Below are 20,639 nucleotides of genomic sequence, written 5' to 3'. Positions count from 1 at the left end.
ATAAACGGATTAAAAAATCCATTTAGTCGTTCATTATATTACCTATTGTATTCTTATCGTTCTTCAGTATCGTTCAAATATAATAGCATGAAACCCTTCGCCAGTAATGCGGGGTTAAAATCCATCCTACCGGTGAAAGCATTTTTCAAAGTCCACCCCTCAAGCCGGAAACTTGACCACCCCTTACCATCCCCTGTATTTCGTAGCAGAAAAATGGTCGAACGTGAACGAAGAGTGACGATACCCTGCGTACGACTAGCATGACGATAAGCGGCGATTTTGCCTTCACTTATCGTCGTGTAAACCCGAAGGATGATAAGATAGCCAGGCTATACTGGTAAGAGAAAACCGGACGTGAGGTCGAGACCATAATCCCGACGAATTTAAACTGTTCTCGCAACCTTAGTTTCGAGGGCAAACCCGAAATTGCCAATTAGTTTGGTTATCCTGTCTTCGCATAACTCCGTGGCAACCGGCTTCTGGATAAATAATTGCCAATTCCCCATGGGATCGCTGGATGGTCAGGACACTGGTGGCAGGTCATTTTCTACCATTTACTTGGACCCGCGAGTGGGTCGAGGCCTCGATTTTCGTTTTCGGGCATGAACCCTCGAACAATAGATTGGGTCAATCGTGTGAAAGGTGTATTGTGGTATTCAAATTATAGCAATACTCTAAAATTAAAAGAATTAAAATTAAATTTAAATTATTACTGACGTCGTACGAGGGTTAATGGAATACAGGTGTGTTCACGCAAGATTCGTACATTATATTAGCGGATTTTGTTGCAAAATTTTGCAGCACTTTTGAAAGCGGCTTAAAAACGAACTTCGGGCCGTAATACGAGGTCGTTTTAGATGGACTAGTGGAAAATGGACGGAATGGTTGAAAAGTTTCTAGTGACTACCTTTAAACAATGAGTGATGTATTGTTCTGTCGTTGAATAGGTATAAGAGGATACCGGTTTTATTATGGTAGTTTTATTCAGTAACTGAAAATGTTATTAACAAATATATTCTGTGATACTTAACTCTAAATTGAAAGGAAACCACAAATACGTGTTTATGTTAAAAAAATGTTTAAAAGCAAATATTTTGTCTCGACATTTAGTCCATATGTTTATAAACGTAAATAGAGATAATCTAGAAAGTTGATTTTTATCGTATGACAAAGTTTTATTTCATTTTTTCGTCTTATTATTTCATATATAAAATCGCAATTTTTCTAATTATAATGTCAGTTATACGATACCTTGTATAATAACAGCGATGCAGTATGATACATGCTTATTTTGAAAAAAGTGATTGCAAAACGCAGCGTGTCTACGTTTCTTTCGATCCGGTGTAGGTAATGTTGATGAAAAAAGCTGTGTTTCGTAATAAAATCGGGAAGTAACATCATTACTTCTACGAATTCGATAGCATTGTTTGAAACATCTCGTCCGAAAGACAACTAGCTAAGGTAAATCTTTCAGCGTACTAAATGAGAAAAGTCTCTTTGAAGCAGCCAACAAAGGTAGCATTCTCTTGTACATACTTAAAAGTTTTTTTCACGTCGTCGTGCTGGAATGGAAACGTCTGAAATTATTTGCAACATTATTTCACGAGGAATTTATATAAATCCAGCAAACAAGATGAAACTTTGTTTCATCGAGAATCAAACGAGGGGATCATTCTTAGAGAAACTATTTGTTTCTTCAAATGAACTGACGCGTGAAAAGATTTGAAAGTATTTTCAAATTTGATGGAATAATAATATTCGTGTTTGTAATATCAGGGTATCGTTGGTGGTACTTTGATAATAGCATTCGCGTGTTGAAGCTAAAGTTTCGAGAAATATAATAACGGAGATGGCATAGCTCGCGGTACTGCACGACGTTTAAGCGGAATTCTCCGGAGGGTGGTTAAGTAGATTCACCGAGTAATTGCGTAAAAATTTGCGACCACTTACGTATTCTGTACACGAGTCAACGATACAACGTAACTGCATACTCGCGGTCTGTTCCGTTAACGTTATAAGCCGTTTTCACGTTGGAAACGAGCCATAGTGTTCGTTAATGGTTGCACCTATTCATTAGCAACCTCTACCGATTCACTTTGTCATTCATATTTGTTTTCTCTTGTTCTGTTTCAGGGTAAGTCGTTGATCTACTTGGTCCACTTTAAAACGCGACAATTTTTTGGATCACATCGGTTCGATTACAAGTAAGAAAACGCTTTTCAAATTTTACCTATCATTTCTTGAGCCTATTATACTTTCCCTTTTTATTCGATTAAAAAACTACACGGTGAGGAAGATTTCATGGCGTTAGAAACTTTCGAAATGACCTAATATGTCGGCTGGCTGGCAGCCGTGAAAACCTTTCCACCAAATACCGTGGCGGTCGACGTGCTAATTTCATTTCCGCAGCGTATTGATCATCGAACAGAAGCGAGTGCCGCAGGTACATCAGTTTCGGGGTTAGGTCGAGGCTCACCTTGAGCCCCTGTGGCTTAGCCGCGCTTGTACAAGCCGATTTCAATTTAGTTTTCGCAGTCTCGCGAGAATTCCCCGCCAATCGTACCGATTGAACAGCCCTGTTCCGGCTCGCTCGTACTTACCTGATCAAGGTACACCGACCTGGCCTCTCTCAGGCAAGGTCCATTTTCGACGTTGCCGCGTATATGTGGCTGCAAACGTTGCCAACCATTCTCTGTTCCGCACGATGAACGTATGAAACGAAACGCCTACGAAAGAAAATCTTACTGAACATTCGAAACTTGTCTCTGCACGGATCTGTCTTGATTTTCCGAGAATTCTGGATCATTTGTTACGAAACAGTTGTATTGGAGGAATTTTTCTATTTATTAGCTTAATTGTATATTTTGAATTATCGGTGTAACCTAAATGATAAATCTGGATGAAATCTGTGTCTAGGAGAATGAGTATCCTTGCGTTTTGCTAACGTCGCTCTCTCGAGTAAGCTGACTGCAATATTAGCGAAACGTCAGGCCATTTATTCTGTTAGATACGACGATCACGCGGAAACTCAGCTAATAATAAACTAATAAGATTAATTTTAACGTCGCTGGTCACCGGTGAAGCCGAGAGCACTCAAAGCGTTAGCGGAGATTGTACGGAATACCTGATGACGGTACAGAAATTCTTGAGATATGTGCGGTGTAATACTGTCGAATATATCTTTCGTTCTATCTTTTGATGAAAATATTTTAAAGATCGCAATTTTAATTCGTGGAATTATTAATTTTCAATCGTTTATGAAGATTGTTATATTTCTAACGAAACGCGATGTCGCTCATTGTATCTGGAAAATTGAATGTCCACGGATATTTCTTAGTAGACGGTACGAAAGAGTCGAGCAATCTTTCCAAGGTGTCTGCTAAGATTGTACCTGGTTAGGGACGCTCGTAACAGCATAGAAACGGTTCGGCAACCTCTCTTTCTCTTGGCCTCTCTTTGACTGGAAGACGGGCAGAGGCAGGCGGTTTGTATGAAACGCTCCGTTCCATTGTTCCCGAATGCTGCAGCTGGTTCCTATACTCACATATACAGGCCGTCTCAAAATAGGTGTTCAATCGGAGAACTGTAGATCCTTCATAGAAGAATTAATGATAAATTCAAAAATTCGTTATTATCCCGATAATTTCAATTATATTTTTTAAAATCCTTGCATTGCTAGCCTTATTTTAAACCGCGGTGGCTCGAAAGAAATTATCGTTCAAAAAGTATAAGCGAAGCAAAGTTAGAATAGTTTTTCTCAAATTATTTAAGTTTCCCGGTGAAACTACACAATAACCTGGAAGAATTTAAACTTACGGAGAAACTAAATTTCCACTTAAAATTCTAAAGCTCTTTACCAGACCGCTTGGTAACGTGTAAAATATCCAAGAGGAGGGAACAGCGAAATTGTACGAGCCACCGGTGAGAGAAGAAAAAAAAAAAACGAAAGTCGAGGAAAGCTATTTTACCAGATCGTCGGATCTGCATTCGAAGATTCGCGGAGCGAAACGACGAGAGGGAAACGCTTGCACGGCTCGAGAATGCTAGAGATGGCCTTATTTCGTTGATTCGGGCCACTGGTCACAATCTGGCGTAAATTCGAAAAATTCCCCTGGCTAGCTGCCTCGTCGAACTTTCTATACCTTATAGTACAAGATAGCCAAAGATAATCAGCACTCAATTTTATTGGAAAACGAATCGCGCAGGCGGAGTCGAAAGAAGCATTGTCCCCTCGAAGCGATTTCAGTCTCGTTTGTTCGTCGCACGGCATTTTTAACGGCACTTCCACGGAATTTATGACCCGGTCGGATAGATTGAAAAATTATCTATCCTCCGTATCGTGACCGCTTCGACTAACTTCGATTAAATTAAAAAGATAAACGAGCTCCTTGCTTAAATGCACAGTGTATGTACGTATGCATTTTGTCATTGTGCCTCTTCGAGTTATTCACGAAAAAAAAAAAAAAAAAATTGAATGAAGCATCGATTGGAAAAAAACTTTTTTGACGATTCGTTTTGGTACACCACAAATTATTACCCTGGTATGAGTGAAATCACGAAGAGGACAAATTGATGCTCGATCTGTTCCGCTGTCCGATCAATCAATTTCGAGCAATGAGTGGGCGAACGAATTCCACGTGTAAATATCATTGCAAAATTGGAGATATTTAACTGTTATTTGCATGCGCTGTTGTATCATTACTCCGAACGTTGAAAATAATTGATCGAAAATATATTTAACTTTCGTTTCACGTGTACAAAGCCTATTACCTTAAGTATAGAACAATATTTGAAATGTAATTATCCTTTCAAATGAAAAACAGAGGAAAAAAGTGTCGTTATTACTGGTTATCAACAGAAGTTCCTGCAATATTTACCCTACTTTGGCGAAGAGTATAATTATAGATTTTCTATTTATGCGGAGTCAATTAGTCTGGCTATTCTCGACTTTTTGCATTGATTTCAGATGAATGATAGAGGTACGCGAAGAATTTTTGAAAGCTTACGGTTCGTTGCATATTTCGTTCAATTATAACATTCGACTACAGTTTCATCGAAATTGCTGTCCTACTTATTCACTGTTGTAAGAATATTTGTTCGTACATTGACAATTTGATTAAAATGTCCGGGTGGCAGAACAGTGACACATATTGTACTAATTTCTTTCGTGTCAATTGTTAACGCATTAGACGAGACGTTAAGTTTATTTATAAATTGAATTGACCTCTTTGAATATACGAAAAAGGTTTCGATGTCAAAAGCATCGTTTAATTCATTTTATTGCTATAAGAATATTTCAAAGTAACTATTCAAAGTTATCTGCTTTTTGCTTTTGAGAGGTTCATTATGATTCATTATATTTTGTAAAACAAGTTCACAGGCTGGTAGTATTGTTAGAACCTGCCTTCGTTCGTTAATTGTTCTATGTAAAGTGAAATTGCACTGGCTCGTTAACAAATTCTCTACTTCGTCAGAACGTTTCGCTAGGAAATTCTAGCTCGTCGAATGAAAAGCGTGGATCGCAACGTTGAATCAAAGTTCACGACTTATGGTGGAACGCAGAGCATCGCGACGGCCCGTTATATTTCTTCGTCGACGCGAATGAATTTATGTTCCGCCCCGAACGTAAGGAAACATTCGCGATTGTTTATAGCTGGCGGACTTTCTTCTCGCGGATCTCGCATCCCCTCGCTGTCCTATGCATTTCACGTACGTACGTATGAGTAAACGACCCAAATGCTTTTCCACGGGAAAAGGGTCCCGCCAAGTTGTTTATCGGCTTTAGTCTCCGCTTCGGATCCTTTACGGCGGTTAACTCGCTTCTCGTGAGAGACGATTGCTTTTTTCCAACTTATGGCCCCGCTATGCAAGCGCGCAGAACGAAACGGAACGAACCAGCTATTTTAAGCTGGAATTATGATGCAAAAAGTGGAAAAAAGAAGGGAAGAAAACGGCAGGTAAAATACGTTGTGTACAGAAAGTAGGGGAAAACAGGGGAGGCGAGGATGGCGCTGATTAAAATTGCAAGAATTCGCAGAATTTTGTCCAGAACGTTACAATTTTTCATTCTTTTTTCGTTGTTTAATTATTAAGTTCGAAATTGTTTGAGTAATTGAAAACAGTATTTAAAAATTTTTCCCTTATCAACCCTTGCAAAGTACAAAATGTTACTACGACTATAATCAAGCGTTATTAAACGTTAATTACACGCATCAGTTAAAAGGGGGCAGCGTACAAATCTCAGATGTAGAAAATTGATAAAACTCAATCTTTGGAAGTTCCATTTAGAGAGTGGTTTTCATCCGGGAAATGAAAACGACTTCACCGCTGACAAGAGGAGCAATTTAATTTCATTGTCTTTAAAAGTGCGAGTGCACGTCGTTTCCCTTGCATCGGCGGAAACACGAAAAAAAAGGCGCATCCGTGGAAACCGAACCGAATCAGCCCAAAGGATTGTCAAAAGGGATGGTAGCTCCTAACGTTTTCAATTTTCTCGGGCTGATGTACAATTTCCTCTGTAAAATGCCCCAACAGCGAGTTCGCGCTTTGCGTTTACCTCGATGAATCACGAACGAACGCGCTTTTCCAACGAAACTCTACAACCCGGCTACAAACACTCTTTTTTCTCCAGAATTCTCTCGACCTGAAAATATTATCGTCATCGATATTTTCGTCGGCAAATAACAAAGTAATGCCACGTAGCGCTTTGCGCGACCATTATCTACCTTATCCATCATTCTTTCTTGGCGATCGTGAAAAAATGATCGATCGATGCTTTAACGCGTCCAACCTATCTTCTGTTTCGTAAAAATTCTTCGCTAGGAGGTATGAACGACTATTAATATTTAGGAGGGAGCAAGATATTAGATACTAGTAAGTGGAAGTTCTTCGAACCACAAGATCGGAAGGGTTACGCAAAGTTAGTTTCTCATGGCGTCAAAATCATCCCCATAAAGTGTGGCGATCCACAGCATCGGGAACGCAAATGTCGGATGCGTGACACGTTCGCAATTTCACTGGAAGCCGCGTAGGCTACTTATATCTGTGGCTAGTGAGCGAGCCGCATCAAATCAGATCTTCCGCCATCACGCGTCGAAAGGTATTTCGAATGATTTATTCGACAGACGGGGCCTGCCCGATCCGTAACGACCTGCGCTAGTCTAGCATTATGCGAGGGCGTATATGACTCCGAAGTTTCACGAGGATTCCAATATTTACTGCCTCGCGTGCACGATGGCCTTCTTTGTGCCGAGTTTACGTAGCAGCTGTTGCGTCGTCGTTCGCCACTCTCCAATCCTCCAGCTTTTTTACTTGTCGCGAAAAATCTGGGACAGTGTTTTGCGACATTGATTTCTTTCCACTATAGACCGTCGAATCGTGTTCCCTTCATATTTTCTACGAAAAATAATATAGATTTTTTAATCAGTGCTGTGTATGTAAATTCCAAAGATTTCGCGATTGTTTAGGAAAAATACAATGTCAGAATTTTTTGTGAAGGAATTAATCGAAAACTGTCGTTTCGGACGAGTCGCGTGATCATTTTGCTCGTTCATTGTGCTCGTCACATCCGCGCAGAACGAAAAATGAAGGACGTACTCGTGCGGTGACACGGCAGATCCAGCTCCAGTAATTACCGCTGCTTGCACCACGATGAGACGTCATGTGCCGGTTATATCCACGTAAATTCACTGTCGCCAGATTTTTGTCCGCGAACCATATACTTTTTTTCCTGTATCCTCGTCGGGTCCGATGGAAACCGGAGCAACGTTTTTTGTTACAAGAATGAGAACAATGACGAACGAAAGAGGTTCGATTACGAATCACGCGGGAAATGACTAGTTATCCTGGAATTTATGTTCTCTTTTTCGAGATCAAAGCGATTCAACGGAAGCGTGACCTGATTGTCACGCTTTAAGTGCTTTAACGAGCACTTCTCGATTCTGTGCTTTGATGAATCTTTAGTCATGCGGAATAAGAGGCGGATTAAGCGGTTGAACGTGATTGAATATTTCTGATTACAATTATAGAGAATTTTCTTGATTTTTTTAAAATTAGATCTTTCAGTAATAGTAACAATTAGAGTTTCAGTGTATTTTGTTACACGTATGAATTTTCACTTTTTCAGATAACATGTTAATGAACCGCGTTTCGCGGATAATGATCGGACCGTAAATACCTCGATCGTTCAATCTACTTAACGGATAAAATGGAAGCATTTCACGCTGGTCGATCAGGCATTTCTTCAGTCGTTTCCCGCTCGACAGTTCTCCGCTCATCGAGCTTTTTTCCCCCGTTGTCACGTAACGTGGTAAAAATGTGAAACGGTCGGCAACTTCATTGCACATAAGTGGCGACGGTCTTTTACAGTGCTCCCCGAGAAGTTGGAATATCTTGGTGGAGAATGGGCCATTTCTGATGAGAATTACAGCCCCACGCTCTCACAGTCACGACCATTCGCTTAGCCACCCTCCCGAGAAAGTCATTGTTCTAACGCGAATTTTCGTCAATTAATCGTCGCTTTTCCCTACCCACTTTGCACGAACGTCCCATTCATTCAAATTACATCGAGACGGAATCGAAACCCATTTAACACCCAACCAGCTGCTTCGTTCGAATGAAACTGCCCCAAGCGAATTCAACTTCTACGCGTCTTGCTTTTACGGCTTGCTTTTTTAACGAAAGAGAGAGGGAAAAAGAGGATTTTTAAAGTAAACGAATATATTCTGGTCGCCAATGATAGACCGTCTGACACGAGCTTAAAATTGAATGAATTTTCTAACACAACATTGCATCGGTGTCTCTACAAACACTTTTCAAGAATAAATAATATATAAAGTATAAGAAAATAAATTTGAAGCTAAAGTTGAATTTATTCATCTTTTTATTTAAATCTAGCAAACTGTGTCAATCCTACTTTGGGAATACCGAGGTATACGCAGGGGAATTGTAAAAATAGCAGACAAAAAGGCGAATAATTAGTGAGAAATAGGTCATATCAATATTACAGGATGTTGCATTAATGTTTCATAAACTGTATTCAGGGGGGAAACGCTTCGATTATCTTTTTAGACATTAAATGGAGAGCCTGGTTACAAAAGAGATACAAATTCATGTTACTCGCTCTGCTGAACTCAATCTGCTCTCTAATGCCCCCTTTCAAAACTCTGTCCCCAGAGTTTTGTTCTAAAGCCTCACCTTAAGCTCTCCGTTCATCCTTAAGAACTTTCACCCTTAGATACACACAAACACCCTCGAGATCTTCAGCTACGAATGTTGATGCTCCCATGAATTCCTCGAATCTTTGCACTCCAAACATTGCCCTCTATTACCTGTCCAAACTAACAATAAGTTTAGGAGTTACCCGTTTATTATTCTACTTAATCGTTATTTTGATTTTTGTGTCGACATGATTTAAAAAATATTTCATTTATTAAACACTGCAATTTCGAATTTAGCAGATAGATAGATTTTATTGATATTCTTCGCATAATTATTCGCACAAAGGACCCAATTTAGGAAAGTAGAACAGACGCTATAATTTATATCATAATTTACCGACGCTCTATCGGCCAATAGTTGGCTAATGACTCAAAGTTCACGAAATTCGGCTGAGATCGTTTAAGATTACTAACTTTCCGTTCGGTAGAGTAGAACAAGGTAAGAGGTCGATGTTCGTTCGGTTCAATATATCAAACGCCCTCGAACCCCTTAACGGTCCTTGTATTCCCAACTGAGACATATTTCGGTGCCTCCGTATTGTTCGCTCGAATTACTTGCGTAATTTAATTACACGGCGTTACGGGGGAGTCAAGCTTGAAAGGTTTTTATCCGTATCGACGAGCACTAAGATAAGGCTGCTCAGAATTTTAAACGCTATATTTAACGAGCACTCGAGTACATTTAGGAAGAATAAAACCGGCTGATGTTACGCGCTCGCCTCGATCTAACAGTGTACATAAAACGGCAGCCAACCTTATCGTCCAAAAAATCTTCGCCGTTTTCAACGATAAAATGAAACGTCCAGTGAAAATAGTCTGTCTGAGCTAAAGCAGTGATTGTACCGTGAAAATGTTCTGATACAAGATTACTTGAGAATCATATTATGCCGCCTCGGTAAATCTCTATGAACTGCTGCAACATTGAGGTAACACATACGAAATTTTCTTTATCACTTCTCAACGCAATGCCATTCTTGTGACGTTTATGAATTTCAGTAAATATACCATTGTGCGATTTTACAACAAATTAATTGTAGATATTAAAATAAAAAATGTATGGCATGTACCTATTAGATAGACGATTGTAATGAAAATTGTAATTGGTTATTCTTTAAGGGCTGGCAAAACGGTTTCTCCATTATCAGAGACGATCCATGAATAGATAGTTCCGTGAGAGAAATTACATCGCACGAGCTTCCGGTTTATCGCTTAGCCATTACAAACGGCATCATGTTCGAACCATAAATCATGAGCGGCTGTATTAGAGAACGGCCACTATTTTTCACGTATATCTTCCGTTAACCCCTATATCCTGGTACGTTCTCCGTGCACGTTTGTCGAATCTGTAACATGTGCAAACCAGATCGAAGCACATTTTCTCTTTGCTTTTCTATTTTTCTTTCCTTTTCCTTTCGATTTTCTTTGTTTATTGTACACGTATACGTTTACAGCTCAAAACCGAGTTAACATGTATTGTTTGTACATGCCACGGTTCGCGAATGACGTAAACAGAGTCGCTCACGCGTGTTAGGACGGCTAAAGGGGGCTTAACTTTTTAACTGTTTCATATTGTTGCGGCTCTGAGTTTTTTCAAGCGAGCCTCGACGTGGTTGAAATGTTCGAAGAGCGAGAGAGAGAGAGAGAGAGAGAGAGAGTCTGAATTCTTCAAATGCGTGCGTGCTTCGTGTGTGTGTTTGCACGCGCAAGTGTTCTTAAGGGCTGCCACTGCTTTGCGAGCATGGAATTCTGGAGTGTACGCGGATGATGGTTAGAATTTTAAGAGAGAATTTTTACGACAAACCGTACAAGAACAATGTTATCCTTTTATTTCCACAGTTGGGCGAAACAAGACTCGAAATATGAAGTGTGCTTAACTGATACTAACATTCGCGAAATGGTATTAGAAATAGAATGTTCCTTTCTTTTTTTGTCTCGAAATTTTTACAACCGATTTACCATTAACGTACAAAGACGAAAGACTTTCGTGTCGGTTGATCTTTTTGATTTGGTGCCATTTACTGGAACGTTCCGGCTGCAAAATGGCCCGGTAATAATCATTATTTCGACGAAATGGAACACGCTTCTCATTTCTGTCCACGCGAAGCTGTATTCACCGCGGGCCATGGTGTTTACCCTGTGTCGATGGGTTCGATGCACGGGCAATCGGGCATTTGCAGTTGCTTTTTGTGCAGGTCGCGAACCGCGACGCGAACAACGACCTGGATGCAAAAGGAAGGCACCAGTCGACGAGGAAAAGAGAGAAAGGGAAAGGAGAAAAACGATCACCGGACGCGCTTTGAAATTTTTAACGAATCGTCTAGTAATGGCCACGCGACTGCTCCAACGGTATAATAGCTCGGTAATTATAATTGCTAATCGGGCACCACGATCGTTATTTGCCGTTGGGGATTGAATTTGAGCGGGCTCGTCGCGTGTAGGTGTGCAGCTTGTTCATTGCACCAGGCTAGCGCGATCAAAGGGGCGGTATTTTGATTGATCATATGCATAATGAAATTTATTTCTGTAACATTATATGAAAAATTTCAGAATTAAACTGTAATTCTAAACCGGTGGAAAATAGAAAAATCTCGTAAAAGACACTAAATGTTCTGAAGTTACTTTTTGTAAAATGAAATGATATTTAAGGACAAAGCAAGAAAACAAATGGTAAACAGGGATGAAAAAGAAAAAACGAGCGATCCCTCGTTGCTCTCGGCTGTTGCATATTCAGGTCTGGTTTCGGGTCGCTGATTCTTAAAACTTAAAATTCGACGGACCCTTCGCTGGGAAAGCTTCTGGAGAATTAACGGTGGAATACGTGTGATTGATGTTCCGCCGGTTAAAATGGCTTTTAAAAGTTCCACAAAACGAACAAATTATTATCGAATGTAGAAAATAAGATTGATTGAACCTTGAAAAACAGGTAATATCCTCGTTAAATTAATATGAAATAATCCTGAAAAAGGAGCTTACGCTTCTAAAATATTATTATAAAAAAATAACGATTAAACGGCAAAGGGTTAATGATAAACGGCAAACTTTAAAACGCGTCCATTCCGAACTAAAGCAGATGAAAAGTTTCGTTTCGGTACCAAAGTACAAGTTTTTCGAAAGGTCATGATCTGTCAGTTTAAACGTGAAGTTGCATTTTCCGGTTGTGTGGTCAAATTAAAAATTTATCTCGTGTTTTCTAGAAACTTCGAAACGCATAACGCCACCAGTACCTGTACTCGACGCGAAGTTTGAATTGTCTGTTTATTTTCTTCTTTCGTTCCAACATTCTTCGGGAATGTAAACCGCGTCTTCTTTGCGAGACGTTCCTCGAAAGTTATATGTCGGGGAGGTGGCGAATGGAGCGATGCATCGGTGCACGAAATGTTTACCTTTGACCAGTATTCCCTACCGTGGGTTACCTTCTGGTTTGCCACGGGAAGGTGTAGTCGCCGAGGTGAAGAGAAACTGGAACCCCAAAGGTTGTAAATTTCCCGGTGCACGTGCCGTCTCGTATATAAATTCTGGATACATCAATCGCTACAGAGGACGAAAGATTAAGAGCTAGTAACTTTATGCACTCCCAGACTGGGAATCCAAAGATATTTTAACTGTAAATCAAGTTTTACAAGTTTGGTTCTTTATTTCAGATATACGAGGTATACCACAATAGGTGGGCCACGATATAGCGAGAAAAGTAGAAAATTGAAGTTGAAATGATGGTACTATAATTTACAAGTACCTTCGCCTAAATGATTTTGACAGTAAATGAACCTTTACAAATTTATTCGCTCGTTTGATCGTTTGAAATGCAGAAGGTACAGATAGGAAACTGTACACACTTTGACTTTCCTTTTTATTCAAATTCAGTGATTCTATAATACACGAGTGTTTTTAATTTAAATATTTTAACCGTTAATCAACCCTTACAAATTTATTCGCTCGTTTGATCCTTCGATCGCCTGTGAAAACAATCTCGCGTTGCATTATTTTGGAATAGTTTGCACTCTACTCGATATTTGACTTGGTACCTGCTGAAAGAGTAATTCGAAGAACCGATTAACTGTTACGCGTTCTCTGTACCTACTTACGAGTCTGTTTAATTGCTTTGCTATCCTGCGATGCAAAGTTCGAGCACAGAGAATTGAATTGTTTTCAACAAGAAATTAAATTCTACACAGATTACATTATAATTCAACTTTGACAATTGTAGACAATTTAGCTAGGAAATTAGCGATCCACCAAAGAGTAGGTGAAACTTAATGAAATTTGGAAGTCAAATAGATTTAATAAATTTGTAAATTGATTAAGTACAAACGGCAGAAATTCTGTCTATCATAACTATTTTTAACTTTTAACTGTAATGGGAAAGTTGGTAGAACACAATAGATGAGCTCTTTATGGTGTAAAAGGTCCATCGTGCCCTCGGACGATTACTTTCTGTTAACGGTGACGAGGAGAAAGTTTTATTGTTATCACGATGTTAGCCAGCCAACAAGTTTCATCGAGGTTGCAAATATCTTGCGGTACGGTTGCTGGCCAATGAAATTTCGTTGTAGAAGAGTAAATACAGATCGGCTTGGCATAAATGTAATGGGGGCTCATGCACGGTTCCTTTGAAGTAGAAAGCCCTTGGAGCAAATTGCGTCGGTCATTGCCTACGTCAAAAGTTCGCCAGCATGTCCACACCGGGGTGGCGGGTACAGGCCTGAGCAGGAGAGTGGAAATGTGTGCTAGCACGTTGCTAGCAAGTGGAAACAGCAAGTGTGGTCGCGGCATTGCGGAACATTCGAGTGGAAACTGAACTTGATTCGATCGTGAAACGCGAAACAATGGCCCGCATGCTCGACAGTTGCGGTGGCTTGGGATCGAAGGTACGTCCTGTCGATACCAAATTACCACATTTTCCAGCGAGTTCGCGAACGACGTAATCCCAATTTACGATGCTCCGATCGTAGAAAGCTCGGAAGGGTCATCTCACGATTTAAGAGGCCATAATCGACCCTGCTGGCTGGAATTCATTGGCAAAGAAGGAATAAACGTCATAGCCAATTAGCGAACGCTGACCTCCTTGTCTTTCTTCGCTATCGATCGTTTGACCTTTCATTGTATCGCTTTGTTGTCGATGGACATTCTATATTTTCTTTCTCCTTGTAATCAAACGGCTCAGTCGGCGGAGAATTTGGAATCGTATCGATGCGTAATCCTGATGAAAGTTTCTTGGAATCTAAGAAGTCTTGAAAGGTTATTATTTCTTGAAAAGAAACAGTATTATATCCTGTCTGAATTAATGAAATTAAAACTACCGTATCTAGATAAAAAAAAGAATAAATTGTAAATTCTGAATGAATATCTCGAGACAGAATGATCGCGATAAGGTGATGGTGATGGAGGCACGTCGGGTATAATTTTGTGAATTTAAAAATTTGAAAAGATGGAAACGCATGAGGAAACGAATCGTTAGGTACACAAAAACTCATACGACCGCGATGTATTTCGAAAACACGGTGTGGTACACCAGTAGGAATGCTAATAATTGACTTTCAAGTAACTGTTTGTCGTTGGAAGTCGATGCTTAGTTATTCTATCAAGCCTGCGGACCTCAACTACCGCGAAACCACGCCATAGCTTACGTTAGGCACACGTCGAAGCCAGAACCGACAACTGGACAGGAAATTCTACCGTGTGCTCTGTTCACTACTACCACTCAATTATTCCTTCGGTATTATCGGATTATCGATGCGATAGTTGACAGAGATACTCGCCAAAAGCATCAACCACTCCCTCTATTTCGCCCTGAACAATCTACCAATTCACGTTGAATCTACTTTGATCCATTCAGCCGATATGAATCTACAGACCTTGCTAATTATACGCATCTATCGGATCATCTTCTGCATTAAGACATTAATTCCTAGAATTTACCGCGTTAAAATTAAAATTTCAATAATCAATCCAAACCGTATTACTATCCCTTTGAGTGATATTTCACCAATAGTATAATTAGATTCATCAAAGTTTGTGTGATTTATTCACACGTTAATTAATTCGGAGTCTAAAAATATGACATATGACACTGTGGCACTTTTAAAAATACCTGAAATGTATAGAGTGAAAATAAGTGGAAAATAGTGAAATTTTTTTCAACGTATCAAGCGAAAAGTAGTTCTCCATTTCCAGTGTTCTTCAACTTTTGCTTCCCCTTCATAATGGCTCGATATTACAGGACGTTCGATAGCGGTGTCCATTGATTTGAGAAACGCAAACACCGCGATTGTATGAAGACATTCGATCGGTAACGTGTGTTTAACGCTCGGCATTGAACCGTAACCCCGACTGTAGTTAGCGCTTGGTTGCCCTTCCTGTGTCTGGCCTCTTTCAATCTAGCCGATGAGCCCAATTGAATCGACATTTTCAGCGTAATCCAACTTTATTGAGGATCAGCGACAAAGCAAAGCTGGCTCGTATGCTCGCCTTAATCCCCACGGGCGTCAATGGCGTGAAAACTTCAACAGTTGGAGCTCGCTAGCTGCGACGGGTAGGGGCCACTCGATCTACGAGGGGCTCGCGGCCATTCAGTAGTCGCTTTTAACGCTGAAAGCGCGGCCCAAAGAAGAAAAGCGACCACCCCCTACCGTTCACAACCATCCACCGTCACCCCTGTGTCCATGAAAGTGAGGAATACCATCGGAAAAGTGGACACTCCTCCTAAAGGCTTCGAGAACATCAAGCGTCAAAGTACTCGGATACATTTTACGAAGTAACTGTCGGAAAATCTTTCAAACTACCAGCTCTGCTCGATTTATTTCTAGAGTTCACCAGAGTTACTGTATCGATAGTAGTCCAGTCCAGTCGAACCAGCAGCCCCTTTTCCTACGATATTTTAAGACCCGCTTAAAAGATTCAGGCGTTACCGCCTTCAACGTGATTTCGTTCGATAGATATTTGAATTTTATTAGTTGAAACTTTGTTACAGTCTGTTATTGTTCGAAGTATACGAGAATTATTGATAACGAGAGAAGCATAAAGTATACAAGTCTTAGTGCATGTGCGATCGAACTTTGATAATACTGATCGGGCAAACTTGTTAACGTATCACGATTGGTCTTTTGAACGCATGCAAAATTCATCGCTAGTATTCGAACGGTAAGCTATCTGTGGTATACTAACTATGAGAAACTATAATATTAGCTTCCAAGCCTATACTTGGTCAGACATTTTGTCCCTTTAGACAGCTGGTATCGATTGGTGCTTATAATTTATTCACGTACACCGTATCGGTTGCAAAGCGCTTTTCGTAGCATACGAGCATAGAATCCATGATTAATCGATTAGGAAAAAAGCGTTTGGCGTTAATTATCCATCGAAACAAGAGACAGAGACGAGGTATTCTCGTTTCGAAAGATTCAGGTTGAGCTGATAATTTTCTATTTTCAAAGTAATAGGGCACCAAACGGTCAGCACTTTCAACCGAGCTCCCGTAAGCTCCTTTTCTCCGCAGCTTATTCTCTAATCCTTCGCCCTCTTTCTCCTCACGCTCTATTCAACTTCCTCGAAATTCTTTCAGCAAAGCCTTGCTCCCCTTTATCGCTCTCGACGATGTGCTTCACGTATAAATACTTGCTGCACGGGGCTCTCCTCGAGTCTCGAAGCGTCACTCTTTATCCTCCTCTTGTCTTTCAAACGCTGGGCTGCCGTAATTTTTGCTCGTACGTTACTCCGGTGTTCCTCGTTGCGACGCTATTTCAACGTTAATCCTCAATCTCGATTCTGAATCAACGTGATTTTTTGTTACCCCGACGCAATCGTGTTTAATTCTTTGCGCGGAATGAAGAAACCTTTTGTCAAAGGGTAGCTACAAGAGGATAATAACGATATATATTCAATTTTTTATTTATTTCCGGATTGTACTCCATTTTAGTAGAAATTTTCTTTGTATACACGTATGAACGGTGTACAAACTGTTATTGAAACGGGTTTAATTTAAGAATGGATTACTCTTCGAGAGGATTCCGTTCGCATGGCGCCAGATCCGTTCCGTAAACTCCCTGCTACACGGATTCTAGCGAGAAAAAGGAACCGAGGGATTAAAGGGTGACGATTCGAGCACCAGCTGCTACGATTTTACACCGAAAATTACGACACCGTCGCGTGGTCGCTTATATTCGCACCACGGATCCAGGACGCCTGTTCCTGGAATCAAGAACGACCAGTCGAACAAACGAATGCTTTTATACGATCATTTTCTGTGGACGACGGTGGGAAGCTAACAAACAATATTGCGAGCTATGAAGGTTGGGTTTATGATAAGAGCATTCGAGAACACGATTAATCTCTAGCAATAGTTGGAAAAAAGGTTCACGACAAATGATACTGAATATTTCTCAATTAATGGTACAGCTGAAATTAGTGCGAAAATAAGTGGAAGGTGAAGAATAAAATTCCTTTCTACCCTGATATCTGTTGCAACTAAATCTGTGTTATAATCCCAGACAAGTTCGCGCCATTAATTAGATAAAAAGGCGTAAGACCGTTAAATGAAGGAATAAATTAAATGAATAAAATCAGCAAAATCGAGCAATTTGGCAAAGCAAGCACGGCCAGTAGCGTCGAATCGATTTTATACTCGGATTTTAGCGAATCGAATCGCTGATAAAGTCGGTGAAAATGATCTATACCTGGCAAAATGGGGCCGAGCAGCAGCCACGTTCCGGAACGAAACTATTGGCCTCGGTTAAATGTGACTCCGAAGATCATAATTTCACAAAAAAGGATTAAACTGAAGGAACATTACGAGTCGCGGTCGAGCACAGACTGTCGGCGAGAAATTACGGACGAGATGGTATTGGAAATGTAAGGCTTCCGCTGTCTTCTCGTGACAGCTGGTGCTCCCTCGTTTTTTCTCCGGCCAGGGATGACAATTAATTACTGCAAGGAAAATAATAGCATCACGCACGCCGTACTTCCTTCATTTTCCTTTCTCTTTGCACTGTCCCGCTCGCAATCCGACGTTCCATTACCGAGAATTTCTAATTAACCGGAACTAACGCGTAGCAAGTCCCTTTGAACGCCTTAGTGATATCTACTTCATGGAAAGTGACGTCAAGTCGCTGATGCAAGAATGGAATGAGTGATAATAATCGTCATAAAAGAAGAGAATCATTTGTAACGATAAATTATTTATCAAATGACCTTTCATCAACACAGACAGTGTACCCTATCAGAAACTGACATTCGATAAAGACTACATTTAACCGATACTGTTCTCATATCTTCAGCGGTGTAATTTCCAAGCCAACATTAAATATCATCCGCGTTTTCAACTATGTAACGCAGGGATAGCGTAAAACTTGCACGGGATGCATTATATCCAAGGGAGCCGTAACGTGATGAAAATGCTTTCACCTCGAACAAAGGTACCGAGGGGAGACTTTAAGGTGTAAACTCGCGTAACAAGGATGCCGTCGAAAGTAGAAAGGCGAATTAAAAAACAGACACCAGGAGACAAGTATACGAGATGAAAAATGAAGTCTCCTGTGTTCAATGCGTTGAATCCATAAAACGTATGGTGTCCGGGACGCTGCTTTAACGAAATAAAGTAGGCTGAAGGTGATTTCTTTTAGTTGAGAGGAAGCGAAGGAAAAGGTTAGGCTCTCTCCCTAGGTTTTCCCAAAATCAGAGGCAAATGGTAGGAGGCTTTTCCCTACACTTATTCTTTAGCCGAATGACGCCTACGGTACAGCCGAGTGTACCCAAGCGTACAATCTTTTCTGCTCGCCCTCTTGCTTCGGTGTCTGATGCAAGGGCCACACGGTCTCTGGTGAAATGCCGGGCCGCGTTGTAACCCCATTCCTCAGGGTATCCAGCTGGCAGAGCTTGCTAGCGAGCATTAAAAATGGTAGAGCCGCCTCGAGCTAAAAGCTGCTACTGCTGCCTCTGCTGCTGTTCGCGATACGTGCTTTCCTCTGTTTCTCCGCGATACTAAATTAGGATAGCTAGAGCTTAATAGCCGGTTAGGTGTGCACGAACCGCGTAGAACAAGCAGAGGGGATGACTGACGATGACGAGAAGACGCTGCCAATTCCGCCAGACGTTTACACGAAGGGTATGTGACACGCGAGAGCCCCTCTGTGACGAATGATCTGTCAGCTGGTTATTCGGCGCCATGCAAACCGGCTAGACGACACGGGAATGCTTGATCCTCGATTGTGCCGCACCTTTTGAACGCGTGCCAAATACCGTTGACCTGTGAATGAACACGCCTGGAATTGCTACAAAAATCGTACGGTTCACAGAGGTTCGATGATTTCGCGACGCACGAGTTTCGGGAAAGCTGCATTTTCGACCGGTTGTAATAAAAATTACAGCAACGAGAGCCGGAATAAAAATGTTTGGATGAACCGTGGCGCTGAGTAAACAGCGTGTTATTTTGACGCTCTCGTGACACGGTCCATGCAGGCGCAACGAAAAATTTATTTCTCCGGAAATATTTCGCCTCCTGCCCGTCCGCTGCATCGACGGTGTCGTTTCGTTCGATTTTACATTTTAAAATGGTATTAATATACATCGATATTCCTCGATGCTAGCCCGAGTAATGTTTGTTGTGCGAAAATAATATGGTTCCTAGGGTTGAAATTTAATAAAGTTGTGTTGTTACATGCATGAGTTTGACAGAAATATAATATTTTGTTAGCTTGAATCAACAGTGGAGATATTTTGTACTAAAATGTAGATAGGGAAATTGAATTCAAAAAAATAACGAATATTGATGAAATATTGAAATATCGGAAACCTATCAAAATTAATTGGTATTATGAGGTAATTATTGTTGTTATATTGCAAAACTAACGGTCCAATAAAGGGGTAAAAAGTCCATGAGAATTTTGAATAAGAAAGCAAGAAAGCGTTTAATTACCGTTCGTGGTGTTCCAAAATGCTAATCGACGATAGGAAATTCACAAAGGACCTCGAGTTTGGCGTTGCACGCTGTGTTTATACTTTACATCATCTCGCTGGCTGAATCAAACGTCGGTATTTGCTCGTGGAAACGATGGAAATCGGTCAAATTGCGAATATCTGTTCAATGCTGACCGCTGGACACGATATTCACCGCACGAACGTCAGAGACATACGATATTGTTAGATGAATCTTCATCTCTTCGATTTTCTAACTTTCCCACTTGCGACCATGTGTTTGGCCTCGTTTCTGACAAATATCACCAACGAACGCTTAAATGGTATGAAATAAAGCTAAATAATATTAACAGGTTGACCTGCTTTTGTAGGTGAAAATAAAAGACACGGAGCAGATAGTACAATTCGCGGACATTTTAATTTCTCTTCTCGTAATGAAATGGTGTTTTGTTGCAGCATGCAAATGTACGAAACTCAAAGAGAAATCGTCGACGTTCCAGGAAACGAACGCGAGTG

General features: G+C 40.6%; 1 protein-coding gene across 6 annotated transcripts in view; it reads left to right on the top strand.

Moving 5' to 3' along the window:
• Nucleotides 1–20,639, top strand: part of kek5 (leucine-rich repeat, immunoglobulin-like domain-containing kekkon 5 protein) — a 239,796-nt gene that overhangs the window by 26,047 nt on the left and 193,110 nt on the right. For 3 of the 6 annotated variants that reach the window (XM_034339826.2, XM_034339830.2, XM_034339823.2), the window contains exon 2: nucleotides 2,134–2,204. The exons of the other annotated variants lie outside the window; for them this stretch is intronic. The gene's annotated coding sequence lies outside the window, so the exon portion shown is untranslated. The remainder of the gene's footprint in view (nucleotides 1–2,133; nucleotides 2,205–20,639) is intronic. 6 annotated transcript variants of the gene reach the window in all.

The sequence above is a fragment of the Osmia lignaria genome, chromosome 10 (assembly GCF_051020975.1).
Source record: "Osmia lignaria lignaria isolate PbOS001 chromosome 10, iyOsmLign1, whole genome shotgun sequence".
NCBI lineage: Eukaryota > Metazoa > Arthropoda > Insecta > Hymenoptera > Megachilidae > Osmia > Osmia lignaria.
Note: the sequence above shows the minus strand (reverse complement) of the source record. Positions and strands in the feature narration are given on the sequence as shown.